Source organism: Salvelinus alpinus, chromosome 4, assembly GCF_045679555.1.
Source record: "Salvelinus alpinus chromosome 4, SLU_Salpinus.1, whole genome shotgun sequence".
Classification (NCBI taxonomy): Eukaryota; Metazoa; Chordata; class Actinopteri; order Salmoniformes; family Salmonidae; genus Salvelinus; species Salvelinus alpinus.
Genome location: NC_092089.1, coordinates 18698256 through 18716079, shown reverse-complemented (window position 1 = coordinate 18716079; position 17824 = coordinate 18698256).

The following is a 17824-nucleotide window of genomic DNA, read 5'->3' as shown; positions in this document are numbered from 1 at the left end:
ATAGTCCAACACCAGGTTACTGTCTATAGTCCAACACCAGGTTACTGTCTATAGTCCAACACCAGGTTACTGTCTATAGTCCAACACCAGGTTACTGTCTATAGTCCAACACCAGGTTACTGTCTATAGTCCAACACCAGGTTACTGTCTATAGGACTCCTTCAGGGTAGCTCACTGCCAGAGCCACGTGTCATATGAAGATGATAAAATAACTACTTCAGACTGAGGAGTTATTTTCACGCTGATGCAGTCAGCTGATGCCACCTCACTGGAGTTTCCCCTTCTGAACTGGCTTCTCTTTATTGTGATGGTAGAATCTCTCTCTCTCTCACACTCTCTCTGTCTACAGCGCCTTCAGAAAGCATTCACACCCCTGAGCTTTTGTCACATTTTGTTGTGTTACAGCCTGAATTTAAAATGTTTTAAATTGAGATTTTTGGGGGGTTACTGTGCTACACACCATACCCCATAATGTCAAAGTGGAATTATGTTTTTCAAAATGTTTACAAATTAATAAAAAAAATGAAAAGATGAAATGTCTTGAGTCAATAAGTATTCAACCCCTTTGTTATGGCAACATGTGTGTAACGAGTCACATAATAAGTTGCATGGATTCACTTTGTGTGCAATAATAGTGTTTAACAAGATTTTTTTGTTTTGTTAAAGAGCATAAATACCCCCCCCCCCCCAAATGCTAATATCCTGTTATTATAATGAGCTTAGCATGTCTTGGGGTTGTGATATTATTTGTGCATCTGTAACTTTCTCACACATCATTATTCACAATTCATTCAGGACTATCTGTAACCATGGTAGCATCCACATTAATGTAGAAATGTGTAGAAACATATATAATTCTTATTTACAGCAAAAGTGACTTGAAATTGTGACAATATATTATTATACCGTACAGAACCAAAACAACAAAAAAAGTGTCACTCTCCCGATCCTGCTGGAGCTCACTGTCTGGGTAAGGTCACTCAGTGCAGCAGTGAATTTCAAACGCAGATTCAACCACAAAGACCAGGGAGGTTTTCCAATGCCTCGCCAAGAAGGGCACCTATTGGTAGATGGGTAAAAATAAAAGCAGACATTGAATATCCCTTTGAGCATGGAGAAGTTATTAATTACTCTTTGGATGGTGTATCAATACACCCAGTCACTACAAAGATACAGGCGTCCTTCCTAACTCAGTTGCCGAAGAGGAAGGAAACCGCTCAGGGATTTCACCATGAGGCCAATGGTGACTTTAAAACAGTTACAGAGTTTAATGGCTGTGATAGGAGAAAACTGAGGATGGATCAACAACATTGTAGTTACTCCACAATACTAACCTAAATGGCAGAGTGATAAGAAGGAAGCCTGTACAGAATAAAATATTCCAAAACATGCATCCTGTTTGCAACAAGGCACTAAAGTAATACTGCAAAAAATGTGGCAAAGCAATTTACTTTTTGTCCTGAATACAAAGTGTTATGTCTGGGGGAAATCCAATAGAACACATTACTGGTGGCTGCATCATGTTATGGGTATGCTTGTAATCATTAAGGACTGGGGAGTTTTTCAGGATAAAAAGAAACAGAATGGAGCTAAGCACAGGCAAAAACCTAGAGGAAAACCTGGTTCAGTCTGCTTTCCATCAGGAACTAGGAGATTAATTCACCTTTCAGCAGGAGAATAGCCTGAAACACAAGGTCAAATCTACACTGGAGTTGCATACCAAGACGACAGTGAATGTCCTGAGTGGCCGAGTTACAGTTTTTACTTAAATCAATTTGTTAATCTATGGCAAGACCTGAAAATGGTTGTCTAGCAATGATCAACAACCAATCTGACAGAGCTTGAAGAATGTTGAAAATAATGAAAAGCTAATGTTGCACAATCCAGGGGTGGAAAAATCTGAATCGCTTCCAAAGGTGTTTGACTCAGGGGTGTGAGAAAGTATTGACTCAGGGGTGTGAATACTTATGTAAATTAGATATTTATGTATTTCATTTGCAATAAATTTGCTAAAATGTCTAACACAAATTCTAAAAACAAGTGCTATTGTGTAAATACATGGGTGAGAAAAAAATGGAATCCATTTTGAATTCAGGCAGTGACATAATAACATGTGGAATAACTGAAGGGGTACTATGTATGAATACTTTCTCTCTACTCTCTTTCCTTGTCTCTTCTCTCTCTCTCCCTTCTCTCTCTCTCTCCCCTTCTCCCTCTCTCTCCCCTTCTCTCTCTCTCTCCCCTTCTCTCTCTCTCTCTCCCTTCTCTCTCTCTCCCCCTTCTCTTTCTCTCTCCCTTCTCTTTCTCTCTCCTTTCTCTCTCTCTCCCTTCTCTCTCTCTCCCTTCTCTCTCTCTCCCTCCTGCCTCCCTCTCTCTTCATCCTCCTTCATTGAAACAAAGATCATCTCCTCTGGGTTGAAAAGAAAACATCCAGGGACAGTTGAGTGAATTACACACTGATGTGTTTTGTTGCCATTGTGGTTTATGAGTGATCCAGTTGAATGATGAGATACTCCGTGCACGGTGAAAGGGCTTTGATTCACTGGCCAAAACTAGATGGGAGTGTAGCAATTCATCACAATAAAATCAACAATATAATTAATATTCTATTACAATTCATTCCCAAAGCTACAATATATATTTTGTCTATCTTGGAGTCTTAATGAGTTCCTTCCACCCTATTCTTCATTAAATGGTATCAAGAATATGCATATCCTTGCTTCAGGGCCTGAGATACAGGCAGTTAGATTTGGGTATGTCATTTTAGGCAACAACAAAAAAAAGGGGCGGATCCTTAATGAGGTCCTTCCACCCTATTCTTCATCGAATGGGACGAATGCTTTCTGAATGTTCCTTCCTAGTTCCTATCGCCCTGGCAACAGACACTGGATATTTGGGAAGGACAGCCAAAAAGTCGTTCTGGGGACCAACCACCATCCAACTCTGTGGTTGTATGGTGCACTGTGTTGTCTATACTGTGAGCACGCTGTGATGGGTCCCAGTGAGCCTTTTAAACTGGTGACACAGCTTCCCCTCAGACAGAATCACCTCACACCCTTCCTTCAACATGGCCGATGTTTGGTTCGCCTCACACACACACGCACACACACGCACGCACGCACACACACACACACACGCACGCACGCACGCACACGCACACTCACATCACACACGCACACGCACACGCACACGCACACTCACATCACACACGCACACGCACACGCACATCACACACGCACACGCACATCACATCACATCACACCACCCTCCCCTTAACTTCCCTTACAGTGCTCAATGCTCACGTTAGCCATGGTGTCAGCGGCCAGCTAAAACTGACCTTCCAAATAAAATACATGTCCAATGTTGCCTGTGAGAACACAAAAAAGGTTGATAAGTTCATAGAGTAACATAACACCCAAACGTGAACTTGACAAAGGTCCATGAGTTAAATACGGCCAAATTCAGAGCGACAAAGCTTGTGAACAGTCAGAATGATTGCATGGGGGATCATTCCTTGTTCCAGTAATCAGCCGGCCCATAATTGATTCTGGTTAGGAAGCAATAAGGCGTACAGACAAGTAACACTTAGATGGGTAGAAAGGGAGACGCTAGCGCAGTCAGGCAGCTCATCACTAGTTTCTATTATGGCTACGTATCAAAAGGCACCCTATTCCCTATATAGTGCACTACTTACGGGCCCTGGTCAAAAGTAGTGCACTACTTATGGGCCCTGGTCAAAAGTAGTGCACTACTTATGGGCCCTGGTCAAAAGTAGTGCACTATAAAGGGAACAGGGTGCCCTTTGAAATGCAAACATTATCTCTAAAATAAATCTGAGAATTAGTCACTTCCTACAGCGTCCTCAGAGGAGAGGGTCAGCTGATTCATTTCCAGGGTCGTGACCCCTGGCGGAGCCGCCTGTCAAACAAGGCCAAGAGCAAATAAACTCTCACAGCAGAATGAGTTCCACCACAAATGAGGTTGTGTTGTGTTTGTGTGCAGGCTAGTGTCGGTCTGCCGCTGTGGGCCAGAGGCTTGCCGGCCAGACCTTTGTTTTCCTTCGCTCTGCTTTTCTCTCCTCTACTCGTCTTTCTCTATTTCTGATTGAGATAATTGAGATAAGTGGTCAACTTCCTGATTCCCTTGTGCACCCGAGCGAGTGTCAGGGTTTGTATGAGTTCACTGCTTTTCCAGCGTTTAATGAGAGACAGCCACAGTTTCCTCCAGGTAAATGAAAGGTAAAAAATATATATATATAAATACTCATTACCATTACTGTTAGAGTATACTGATATTTGTTGCTACTTTTGTTACCGTGCAAATATAAGCATACACTACAAATAAAATAATCTATGCACGGCCCAAAACTGTCTAGTAGGGATCTCAGGCCTGACAGGGTGGTCTGCGGACTCAGTGCTTTGTAGACTCTGCTCTGTAAACACTCATGAGAATACTGGAAGGTCAAAGTGCTCTGTAGACTCTGCTCTGTAAACACTCATGAGAATACTGGAATTCATTTATCAAGAATAAGATCTTTAAAGATAGATGAATGAATCCTGCTGAATGGGTGTGTTGGTTTACATGTCTTGTTGTGATGTGACTCTAGTACTTTACCATTGTACTGCAGAGATAGAAGATTATCTAGTGAATACTATGAACTAACTCTTGTGTGATACAGAAAGGTCAAAGGTTAAAATGTCATCATGGAATAAGTTATCACACAGCAAAGGTTTCTCACTGGATTAATTTTTCTGTACTGTTATGTTTGGTAATGTGTAGTATTTTTTCTTGATACATCTTTTCCCTCCGATTTGAAGATTCCCGACGAAGATTCCTGTAAAACATGGTCAATTAATTGTCAGGATGTTAGAATTTCCCATCTCATTATTGCCTCTCTAAAAATGTGGGTAAGTTGTGACTCTGGTGACTAACCTGACACACCAGATAAAGACAGCATAGACACGACTATAGAGGCCTTAGTGTATACTAACATACAGTATCTTCAGAAAGGAGTCATACCCTGTGACTTATTACACATGTTGCCGTGTTACAGTCTGAATTCAACATTTATCAAATATTTTTGCAAATGTGTTCAAAATACAGAAACATTTAATTTACATACTTACCAATCAAACGTTTGATACATTGTAAAAAAGTAGTGAAGACATCAAAACTATGAAATAACACATATGGAATCATGTAGTAACCATTTTATATATTATATTCTTCAAAGTAGCCACCCTTGCCTTGATGACAGCATTGCACACTCTTGGCATTCTCTCAACCAGTTCCCACATACAGTGGGGAGAACAAGTATTTGATACACTGCCGATTTTGCAGGTTTTCCTACTTACAAAGCATGTAGAGGTCTGTCATTTTTATCATAGGTACACTTCAACTGTGAGAGACGGAATCTAAAACAAAAATCCAGAAAATCACATTGTATGATTTTTAAATAATTAATTTGCATTTTATTGCATGACATAAGTATTTGATCACCTACCAACCAGTAAGAATTCCGGCTCTCACAGACCTGTTAGTTTTTCTTTAAGAAGCCCTCCTGTTCTCCACTCATTACCTGTATTAACTGCACCTGTTTGAACTCGTTACCTGTATAAAAGACACCTGTCCACACACTCAATCAAACAGATTCCAACCTCTCCATAATGGCCAAGACCAGAGAGCTGTGTAAGGACATCAGGGATAAAATTGTAGACCTGCACAAGGCTGGGACGGGCTACAGGACAATAGGCAAGCAGCTTGGTGAGAAGGAAACAACTGTTGGCGCAATTATTAGAAAATGGAAGAAGTTCAAGATGACGGTCAATCACCCTCGGTCTGGGGCTCCATGCAAGATTTCACCTCGTGGGGCATCAATGATCATGAGGAAGGTGAGGGATCAGCCCAGAACTACACGGCAGGACCTGGTCAATGACCTGAAGAGAGCTGGGACCACAGTCTCAAAGAAAACCATTAGTAACACACTACGCCGTCATGGATTAAAATCCTGCAGCGCACGCAAGGTCCCCCTGCTTAAGCCAGTGCATGTCCAGGCCCGTCTGAAGTTTGCCAATGACCATCTGGATGATCCAGAGGAGGAATGGGAGAAGGTCATGTGGTCTGATGAGACAAAAATAGAGCTTTTTGGTCTAACTCCACTCGCCGTGTTTGGAGGAAGAAGAAGTATGAGTACAACCCCAAGAACACCATCCCAACCGTGAAGCATGGAGGTGGAAACATCATTCTTTGGGGATGCTTTTCTGCAAAGGGGACAGGACGACTGCACCGTATTGAGGGGAGGATGGATGGGGCCATGTATCGCGAGATCTTGGCCAACAACCTCCTTCCCTCAGTAAGAGCATTGAAGATGGGTCGTGGCTGGGTCTTCCAGCATGACAACGACACGAAGCACACAGCCATGCCAACTAAGGAGTGGCTCCGTAAGAAGCATCTCAAGGTCCTGGAGTGGCCTAGCCAGTCTCCAGACCTGAACCCAATAGAAAATCTTTGGAGGGAGCTGAAAGTCCGTATTGCCCAGCGACAGCCCCGAAACCTGAAGGATCTGGAGAAGATCTGTAGGGAGGAGTGGGCCAAAATCCCTGCTGCAGTGTGTGCAAACCTAGTCAAGAACTACAGGAAACGTATGATCTCTGTAATTGCAAACAAAGGTTTCTGTACCAAATATTAAGTTCTGCTTTTCTGATGTATCAAATACTTATGTCATGCAATAAAATGCAAATTAATTACTTAAAAATCATACAATGTGATTTTCTGGATTTTTGTTTTAGATTCCGTCTCTCATAGTTGAAGTGTACCTATGATAAAAATGACAGACCTCTACATGCTTTGTAAGTAGGAAAACCTGCAAAATCGGCAGTGTATCAAATACTTGTTCTCCCCACTGTATGCTGAGCACTTGTTGGCTGCTTTTCCTTCACTCTGCGGTCCAACTCATCCCAAACCATCTCAATTGGATTGAGGTTGGGTGATTGTGGAGGCCAGGTCATCTGATGCAGCACTCCATCACTCTCCTTCTTGCTCAAATAGCCCTTACATAGCCTGGAAGTGTGTTTTGGGTCAGTGTCCTGTTGAAAAACAAAAAAGTTACACTAAGCTCGAACCAGATGCGATGACGTATCGCTGCAGAATGCTGTGGTAGCCATGCTGGTTAAGTGTGCCTTGAGATATACATAAATCACAGACAGTGTCACCAGCAAAGCACCCCCACACCATCACACCTCCTCCTCCATGCTTCACGGTGGAACCCACACATGAGGAGATCATCTGTTCATCTACTCTGCGTCTCACTAAGACGGTTGGAACCAAAAATCTCCAATTTGTACTCATCAGACCAAAGGACAGATTTCCACCGGTCAAACGTCCATTGCTCGTGTTTCTTGGCCCAAGCAAGTCTCTTCTTCTTATTGGTGTCCTTTAGTAGTGGTTTCTTTGCAGCAATTTGACCATGAAGGCCTGATTCACGCAGTCTCCTCTGAACAGTTGATGTTGATATGTGTCTGTTACTTGAACTCTGTGAAACATTTATTTGGTAACTGTAATGAACTTATCCTCTGCAGCAGAGGTAACTCTGGATCTTCCTTTCCTATGGCGGTCCTCATGAGAGCCAGTTTCATCATAGCGCTTGATGGTTTTTGTGACTGCACTTGAAGAAACTTTGAAAGTTCTGTTCTTAACATTTTCCGAATTGTCTGACCTTCATGTCTTAAAGTAATGATGGATTGTCATTTCTCTTTGCTTATTTGAGCTGTTCTTGCCATACTATGGGCTGTCTTCTGTATACTACCCCTACCATGTCACCACATATAAGAATGGTGCTGATGGAAAGGGCAGCCATGCTTCTGGTCCCTTGGCAACTTTGCAGTATTCTTTTATTTTTTTATGTGTTATTTCTTATGTCACTGGCCCAGAAATTTGTTTTTTATTACATACAACCGGGATGAACTTTTGGATATCAGAGCAGCGGTAGCTCACCAGCATTACCAGCATTACGACTAGGATTATGACTTTCCCGAATCGGATCCTTTGTTCGTACCCCCCGGGGCAACTGAACTGATTCCAGATGCTGATCCAAAACAATACTGACGGAGAAGAGGTATTCGGAGTGGACTTCTAGTCCGACTTAGGAAGCGCGCAGTCCATCCACCGCTTCCGAGTATATTACTCGCTAATGTTCAGTCTCTGGATAATAAAGTTGACGAGCTCAGGAAGAAGATTTCCATATATATTCCACATATTCAATCTCTCCCTATCCCAGTCTGCTGTCCCCACATGCTTCAAGATGGCCACCATTGTTCCTGTACCCAAGAAAATCAAAGGTAACTGAACGAAATGACTATCACCCCGTAGCACTCACTTCTGTCATCATGAAGTGCTTTGAGAGACTAGTCAAGGATCATATCACCTCTTCCTTACCTGACACCCTAGACCCAATTCAATTTGCTTACTGCCCCTATAGATATACAGACGATGCAATCGCCATCACACTGCACACTGCCCTATCCCATCTGGACAAGAGGAATACCTACGTAAGAATGCTGTTCATTGACTATAGCTCAGCATTCAACACCATAGTACCCTCCAAGCTCCTTATTAAGCTCATCATTAAGCTTGAGGCCCTGGGTCCAAACCCCGCCCTGTACCACTGGGTCCTGGACTTCCTGACGGGCCGCACCCAGCTGGTGAAGGTAGGAAACAACTCCTTCACTTCGCTGATCCTCAACACTGAGGCCCCACAAGGGTGTGTGCTCAGCCCCCTTCTGTACTTCCTGTTCACCCATGACTGCGTGGCCACGCACGCCTCCAACTCAATCATCAAGTTTGTAGACGGCCTTTACATTCCATAGGCACCAATTAACTTACAGTATGCAGTAAATTGTGTATGATTTGCCGACTCAACATGAACAAGTTGGCTGAAAAATGGCGAAGTTTGATTTTGGAATCACGTCAGGTTGGAATCACGTCAGGTTGGAATCACGTCAGGTTGGAATCACGTCAGATTGGAATCACGTCAGATTGGAATCACGTCAGGTTGGAATCACATCAGGTGAAACTATGAGGAAGCTGCTATCACTCATAGTCATAACCAGAGACCAGCTGGAGGTTTGACTGTAGCCTTTCACTCATAGTCATAACCAGAGACCAGCTGGAGGTTTGACTCACAGTCATAACCAGAGACCAGCTGGAGGTTTGACTGTAGCCTTTCACTCACAGTCATAACCAGAGACCAGCTGGAGGTTTGACTGTATCCTTTCACTCATAGTCATAACCAGAGACCAGCTGGAGGTTTGACTGTAGCCTTTCACTCATAGTCATAACCAGAGACCAGCTGGAGGTTTGACTGTAGCCTTTCACTCATAGTCATAACCAGAGACCAACTGGAGGTTTGACTGTAGCCTTTCACTCATAGTCATAACCAGAGACCAGCTGGAGGTTTGACTGTAGCCTTTCACTCATAGTCATAACCAGAGACCAGCTAGAGGTTTGACTGTAGCCTTTCACTCATAGTCATACCCAGAGACCAGCTGGAGGTTTGTAGCCTTTCACTCATAGTCATAACCAGAGACCAGCTGGAGGTTTGCCTGTAGCCTTTCACTCATAGTCATAACCAGAGACCAGCTGGAGGTTTGACTGTAGCCTTTCACTCATAGTCATACCCAGAGACCAGCTGGAGGTTTGCCTGTAGCCTTTCACTCATAGTCATAACCAGAGACCAGCTGGAGGTTTGACTGTAGCCTTTCACTCATAGTCATAACCAGAGACCAGCTGGAGGTTTGACTGTAGCCTTTCACTCATAGTCATAACCAGAGACCAGCTGGAGGTTTGACTGTAGCCTTTCACTCATAGTCATAACCAGAGACCAGCTGGAGGTTTGACTGTAGCCTTTCACTCATAGTCATAACCAGAGACCAGCTGGAGGTTTGACTGTAGCCTCGCAGTTTGACATTTGTGTCTTTTGGACAATCGTCAAGTATAGCAGTGAGTTTATGAGATCATGTTGCCAAAGCCATATTCTGTACATGTCTTTGGCTGGACCCATGTCAGGTGGTCGAGACCGACAGAGTCACCTGTCATATGAGGCAATGAGGATGTTTCCTACAATAACAGTATGGGTTATGGCTCAGCTTACAATTCACTCATAATATTTAACGATATACTGCATGAGAAAACTGTGTTTTTTGGAATGGTTGCTACACATTTAATCTATTTAGACAGATTTTACTCTTCATGTTTCTACTATCGTTTTGTTTTGTTCGCTTTGCTGTAAGCCCCAATAAAGCCAGTATTGTAATGTTGCTCATCACATAGAAACAACAGGACAGCCAATGTGGCTTTTGTTGTCCCAACATGTCACAGTCACTTAACTCTGAAGACAACACAGGTAGAAGCCATCATAAGTCAGGGGTCGATTGAGATTTTGCCATAAATGATCGGACTGCCTAATATTAACTTCAGTTTGACACGGTCTACAACTCCACTCTTTCCCTGCCCTTCGGCCAAGCTGAAGCATAACTAAGAGTTCGGAGGTCAGAATCCCCCTTAGAAGAAAGAAGGATTGCCAAAAAGGGATCTATATGTGCAATAGCACACACAATCACCCACAGAGGACTAACCCATTCGTAGTAAGTAATTGGTGTCTCAGAACGGTTCTTGGAGTTAAGTTAACAGCCTATGAGTCCATTACAACACTATGTATACAAGCCATCCACAGTTATGGGCCAGGGCCCAGAGTGTTTTTCATGGTTACAATAACAGAACTGAAAGTCATGCTAGGCTCAGACAGCAGCACCGTCTTAAAGTGGGGTTCAACCTAGAAACTAGTTTGTATAGGTATGATTGTGTGTGTGTGTCTGTGTGTGTCCATGCACGCACCTCTGTGTGTGTCCATGCACGCACCTGTGTGTGTGTGTGTGTGTGTGTGTGTGTGTGTGTGTGTGTGTGTGTGTGCGCGTGTGCGTGTGCGTGTGTGTGTGTGTGTGTCCACCTCCTGGATTTAGAAAGTGAGACATAAAATAATGTCAGTTTGATCTTAAACGCCTGAACGCGCCACACGCATAAAGACCTGTGGAATCCCCCCAGTGTAAAAACTGGCTTTCCTAAATGGCCTTTATTGGAAGGGAACGATACGCACTGAGCACTCCACCCCTGTAATTTAATCATAGGATTAAATGTTGCAACATCAAGGAAGGGTGTCTCTCTCTAAAAAAAAACGTTTTGCCCGTTACCATGGTAATGCATCCACTAGTACAGTGGTTGTGTGTCCGTGAATGTGCGTGTGCGTGGATGTGTGTGTGTGTGTGTGGTGTGTGTGTGTGTGTGTATGTGCTTGCGTGAGAGTGGTGAAGAGGTTGTGGCTGAACTAGGTTAATGGATGGGTCGCTGGGCCGCTCTCTGAAGGAGGTCAAGGAGAGTTTAAAGTGTTTATGGTATTGAACAACATCGTTCTGGAAAACCCTTCTCAGAATCACACAGAACACACCCTTGTTATTCTCCCTCCCTCAATGCGTCCCACATGGCACCCTATTCCCTATGTAGAGCACTGCCTTTGACCAGGGCCCTATGGAACCCTATTCCCTATGCAGAGCACTGCCTTTGACCAGGGCCCTATGGAACCCTATTCCCTATGCAGAGCACTGCCTTTGACCAGGGCCCTATGGAACCCTATTCCCTATGTAGAGCACTGCCTTTGACCAGGGCCCTATGGAACCCTATTCCCTATGTAGAGCACTGCCTTTGACCAGGGCCCTATGGAACCCTATTCCCTATGCAGAGCACTGCCTTTGACCAGGGCCCTATGGAACCCTATTCCCTATGCAGAGCCCTGCCTTTGACCAGGGCCCCTACAACACGCTGTATTTTGTTTGATGGATCTTTGACAGACACTCTCAACGTGATCTGAATTGGCTCAGCTTGTGTTGGGTTCTGAATAGATTACTATGATTGTAGGACAGTCATAGTTTCCCGCAATAGATTACGATGGATGGAGGACAGTCATAGTTTACCTCAATAGATTACTATGGTTGTAGGATAGTCATAGTTTACCTCAATAGATTACTATGGATGGAGGATAGTCATAGTTTACCTCAATAGATTACTATTTACATTTACATTTAAGTCATTTAGCAGACGCTCTTATCCAGAGCGACTTACAAACTATGGTTGGAGGACAGTCATAGTTTACCTCAATAGATTACTATGGTTGGAGGACAGTCATAGTTTACCTCAATAGATTACTATGGTTGGAGGACAGTCATAGTTTACCTCAATAGATTACTATGGTTGGAGGATAGTCATAGTTAACCTCAATAGATTACTATGGTTGGAGGACAGTCATAGTTTACCTCAATAGATTACTATGGTTGGAGGATAGTCATAGTTTACCTCAATAGATTACTATGGTTGTAGGATAGTAATTCCTCATTGGAAAGTAAAACAACACAAAAGCCAAATTGTTTACTCAGTTTTTTTATTTAACCTTTATTTAACCAGGCAAGTCAGTTAAGAACACATTTCTTATTTACAATGACGGCCTAGGAACAGTGAGTTAACTGCCTTGTTCAGGGGCAGAACCACAGATTTGTACCTTGTCAGTTCAGGGATTCGATCTTGCAACCTTCCGGTTACTAGTCCAACGTTCTAATCACTAGGCTACGCTGCCGCCCCAGTTTGTTGGAAGTGTTTTCATTAAACCTTCTATGAACATGAAAGCTGGATATTAATGGACAGATGTGAGATAAATAGTCCTGAATCATGAAGAATTCTTCAAACAGAGTTCTGTCTATAAACATTATGATGAAGAGTGTTCTAGTGCTCTGTGGGGTATCAAATAGCAGGCTCTTCCACCAGAGATTGATGATAGTAAATAACAATGTAATTGCTCATGGAGGAGAGAGGGAGAACACACACAGACTTCTGCGTCTTATTGTAAACCCACTACACACAGAGAACACACACACACAGAGAACACACACACACAGAGCACACACACACACACACACACACACACACACACACACACACACACACACACACACACACACACACACACACACACACACACACACACACACACACACACACACACACACACACACACACACACACACACACACACACACACACACACACACACACACACACACACACACACACCTCCGTGTCATTGCTGTAAACCAAATACACACACACACACCTCTGTGTCATTGCTGTAAACCCAATACACACACACACACACCTCCGTGTCATTGCTGTAAACCAAATACACACACACACACCTCTGTGTCATTGCTGTAAACCCAATACACACACACACACCTCTGTGTCATTGCTGTAAACCCAATACACACACACACACCTCCGTGTCATTGCTGTAAACCAAATACACACACACACACCTCCGTGTCATTGCTGTAAACCCAATACACACACACACACCTCTGTGTCATTGCTGTAAACCAAATACACACACACACACCTCTGTGTCATTGCTGTAAACCAAATACACACACACACACCTCCGTGTCATTGCTGTAAACCCAATACACACACACCTCCGTGTCATTGCTGTAAACCCATAGAAAAGTTTTGCCTCCCCTTTTTCTGTGAGCTAACACATACTTCTGTCTGACCATAATCCCCAAATATGGACTGATGGACATTCCACTCTGCCATCTTGGGACGGGTCTCCCTCCCTCCCTCTCTCTCTCTCCCAGGGTAGTACAGTATTCTTCTGGTGAGAAGTTCTGACAGTGCACTGGAAGTTTAAAATCCTTTATGAGACCTTGTAGGTTTTATTTCACTTCATATGAATGATGTGCCATGTCCACACATGGACGGGATCACATGCATGAACGGATACACACACACACACGCAGACACACACACGCATACACACACACACAATATCGACCAAACACGTCTTTGTGAGGCAATACCTGAAATCAACAAATCAGTAGCAACTCTTGAGGAACCTCAGAACCTGTTTCCAGAAACAAAGCAGAACAGAAACAATGAGAGTTTGAGTGCTGCTGCTACAGTTAGTGAATCCCCCTTCTACAGCTTTGCATATGAGCTCAGCACTTCTGGCAGGCATCTCTCTCTCCCTGGCCTGGGCCTGCTCTGAACCTGAGCCAGTCTGCACTGCTGTTCTCATTATCTAGCACCACCATGACTCTCCTCTACCTCTCCACGGCTACATGGAATGTCATCATAACACTAACATTCTCTCTCTCTCTCTCTCTCCCCCTTTGTCTCTCTCTCTCTCTCTCTCTCTCTCTCTCTCTCTCTCTGTCTCTCTCTCTCTCTCTCTCTCTCTCTCTCTCTCTCTCTCTCTCTCTCTCTCTCTCTCTCTCTCTCTCTCTCTCTCTCTCTCTCTCTCTCTCTCTCTCTCTCTCTCTCTCTCTCTCTCTCTCTCTCTCTCTCTCTCTCTCTCTCTCTGTCTCACTCTCTCTCTCAGCTCTAAAACCAGGGAAACTAGGGCAATGGAAAGCCCCTAGCTGCCTCCTTTGCTTTCAAATGCTTCATTTAAGGCAAGGGCTAATTCACTTCACCACACACTGCAATCATATCAAGCAATCTGAATAAGGAACAATAGAGCTGTGTGTATGAGGTTATTATGCACCACAGAGTCTAGATTACCTTCAGAGATTAGGGGTGTATACAAGTAGAGTTACAACAGATATACAACCATGTAAACAAGCTAGAATATATCTGTTTTATATTCACTTCTCTTCAGATAAAACATCATCGGGTGTGCTCGCTTTGAAGAGATGCAGAGTGACAAAACTATTTCACAGTCACCCTCTTCACCAACCACCAATCCCCATCTAGCTGCCTACCATCCCACTGTGGCAGTTTGACATCCATTTGATATCCATTTGGGGTGTGTTGTGTCCCAAATGGCACCCGTGTTCCCTATATAGTGCACTACTTTTGACCGGAGCTCCATTGGGCCCTGGTTAAAAGCAGTGCACTGTATAAAGAATAGAGGTACCATTTTGGACGCAGCCGTTACCTCCGTGTGGATGGGAACCTGGCAGGTTCTGGGATCAGAGTGGATATTCAGTACACCCCAGACACACCATGGGGAGGGGGGGGGAATACCATGAAGCGAGACCAATCACACTCCACCTCCTGCTTGGTGACTTCTGATGAAGTAGGGACTAGGGAGCACAGCACAGCAACACCATTTAGATATGAGCTTACTGTAACCATCGTACAGCCTTTTAACTTTTAAAAAGGTTTCACGATATTGTTCTACTTTGGAATTTTGTCAATTTATTACGTGTTTTTTTCCAGTAAGACCTGATAGAATAGTGGAAAGATGCCAATATATCCCCAAACCCCTGTATTCTGTACCTATGTGCTATTCAGTAAGCTGTTTGTAGTAATCATTACATGGTGGTAGTTGTCAAAAACAAGACAGATAGCAGGGATGACATTCTCTCAGCTTTGAAAGTCACTTCAAGCCTCTATACAGTTAACACAGTGATTAGTCACTCAGCAGGTCTGGGCTCTCTCAGATAGAGTACACTCCACAAGACCTGGGTTCAAATACTATTAGCAATCATTTAAAATTCTTCATCTGTGCTTGATTGAGCTTCCCTGGCTAAATGTACCAATAGATTACTCCCAAAACTGCAAACCCCTCCCATCTTACATTTCAGGCTGGCTAAAGCAAAAGTTACAATTATTTGAATGATTTAAAATAGTATTTTAACTGAGGTCTGGACTGTGCTATCAGATAGTGTCCATGTTGAATACTATGGCTGTGAATCCAGGCTTCCTATCAGTACATAGGCCACATACGATTAATTCACAAATGTGCATTTCCACATTTTCTGGCAAGAGTTCACTCAGCAATGATCTTTCAGGGGGGCACAGCTGGTTAGATGTTCATTGTATACGTCCACTGACATAGGCCATATAAATTGCTGTAATACATCTTGAAGAGTATGGAGAGTAGTGAATAAGTCGAGCCAATGGGAATTGACGGTGGTGATTACTGTAAAATACGTCCCATATGTATAAAACACTGACACAGAGAAACAGATCGAGAGTACGGAAGAGCCAATGTAAGCATCGTAATGGCCTCTAATACTGGGAAATTTAATCTATATAATACTATAATGGATGCTTAGTAATGAGTGTGTGATGGTAAAACATGTACTGTTTGCTGAATAACAATTGCTGTTAAACTGCCAAGTGAGATAGCTCAATGCGTAGGTGTAGTTATTTTCAGTCTTGTAATTCAGTGTAACAGTATCGGGACACTGATCAGTGATATACTAAATGTTGACCAAATATATATTCACTACCAGATCAACATATGTTACTAAGCACAGATAAATTACCATTTATATCTTGGCAATTTCCATAATAATAATTCTTCATATTTATCCCGAGACTCCCGGGGAATACCGGAAAAAATGAGAAGTGCCCATTTAAAGCGTTTAAAACCAAAATATGGTCACTATGCCAGGGTTCTCCCAAATGAAGATTGTCGCTGCAGCACATTGCTGGTTTGGCTACGTCACTATGTAAAGATTTTACTGCACTAGAAACTGATATTTAGGATGTTTTCATGAATTAAATCCGGAGTGCCAGAGTGCGCTCTGGGCGTTAATCAATTCTGTCACGTTCGTCGTCTGTAGAAAGAGAGGAGGACCAATGCGCAGCGTGATATGAATACATCGTTACTTTTATTAACGAATAACACTGAATAAACTTACAAAACAATAAAACGAACGTGAAGCTATATATAATAAGTGCAGACACAAGCAACTAATACATAGACAATCACCCACAAAATACTCAAGGAATATGGCTGCCTAAATATGGTTCCCAATCAGAGACAACGTTAAACAGCTGCCTCTGATTGAGAACCAATCTAGGCAACCATAGACATATAACTACCTAGACTAGTCAAAAACCCATAGACATACAAAAACCCCTAGACAAGTCAAACTAAACAAACCACCCCTTGTCACACCCTGACATAACCAAAATAATAAAGAAAACAAAGAATACTAAGGTCAGGGCGTGACAAATTGAGTGTTGTTAGATTGTCCTTTTGTAAATTCAGAGCGTTTCGCTCTCGGAGTGTTCATAACGCTCTGGCCTCACAACAGCAGTCAAGCAGCCAAGCTAACCGGCTAACGTTGGCTAGCTTGCTAGCTACTTCCAGATACAAATGAGAGAACACCTCACTCTGACCATTTTACTCGCCCTAGCAGAGCTGGTTAGGCTGTTTTCATGTTATCCAGCGCGTTGGCGACTGTAACTGTGTTGCTGGCAACAATTTAACGATGCTTTTTAGCCAACGTTTACTGACACTGGCCGTATTCAACAGGTGTTGAGCGTTCGTAAACTCATCAGTTATTCTGCGCTCTCTGGCACACTCAGACCAGAGTAGATAGCCAGAGTGAATTTACCAACGCACCCTTAATAATGATAGAGTAACTTTGATCGGCAGTGACTTTGTTGTGAATTTGCGAAACAGGGCGTTTCCCGAGCTTCGTCACGTTCCTCAATTAATTTAGCGCATTTCACCAGTAGGCCTAGACTATCTCGACACCCCGAGTAGGCTGTAGCGTTGTCGAATCCTACAACCTTTGTAACGGCAGCCCAAACAAAAGTAAAAAGATCAAAGTCGTTAAGCTTGCTAGATAACCTCCAATGGATGACAGAACATTTACGATTGGACCAAATCAAGTTGATGATTATACAGATAGCAGATCAGCTCATGAATAACGGGGAGATGAAGAGAGGACATTTTTAAATATCAAGGTATCTTAACAGGGACCAA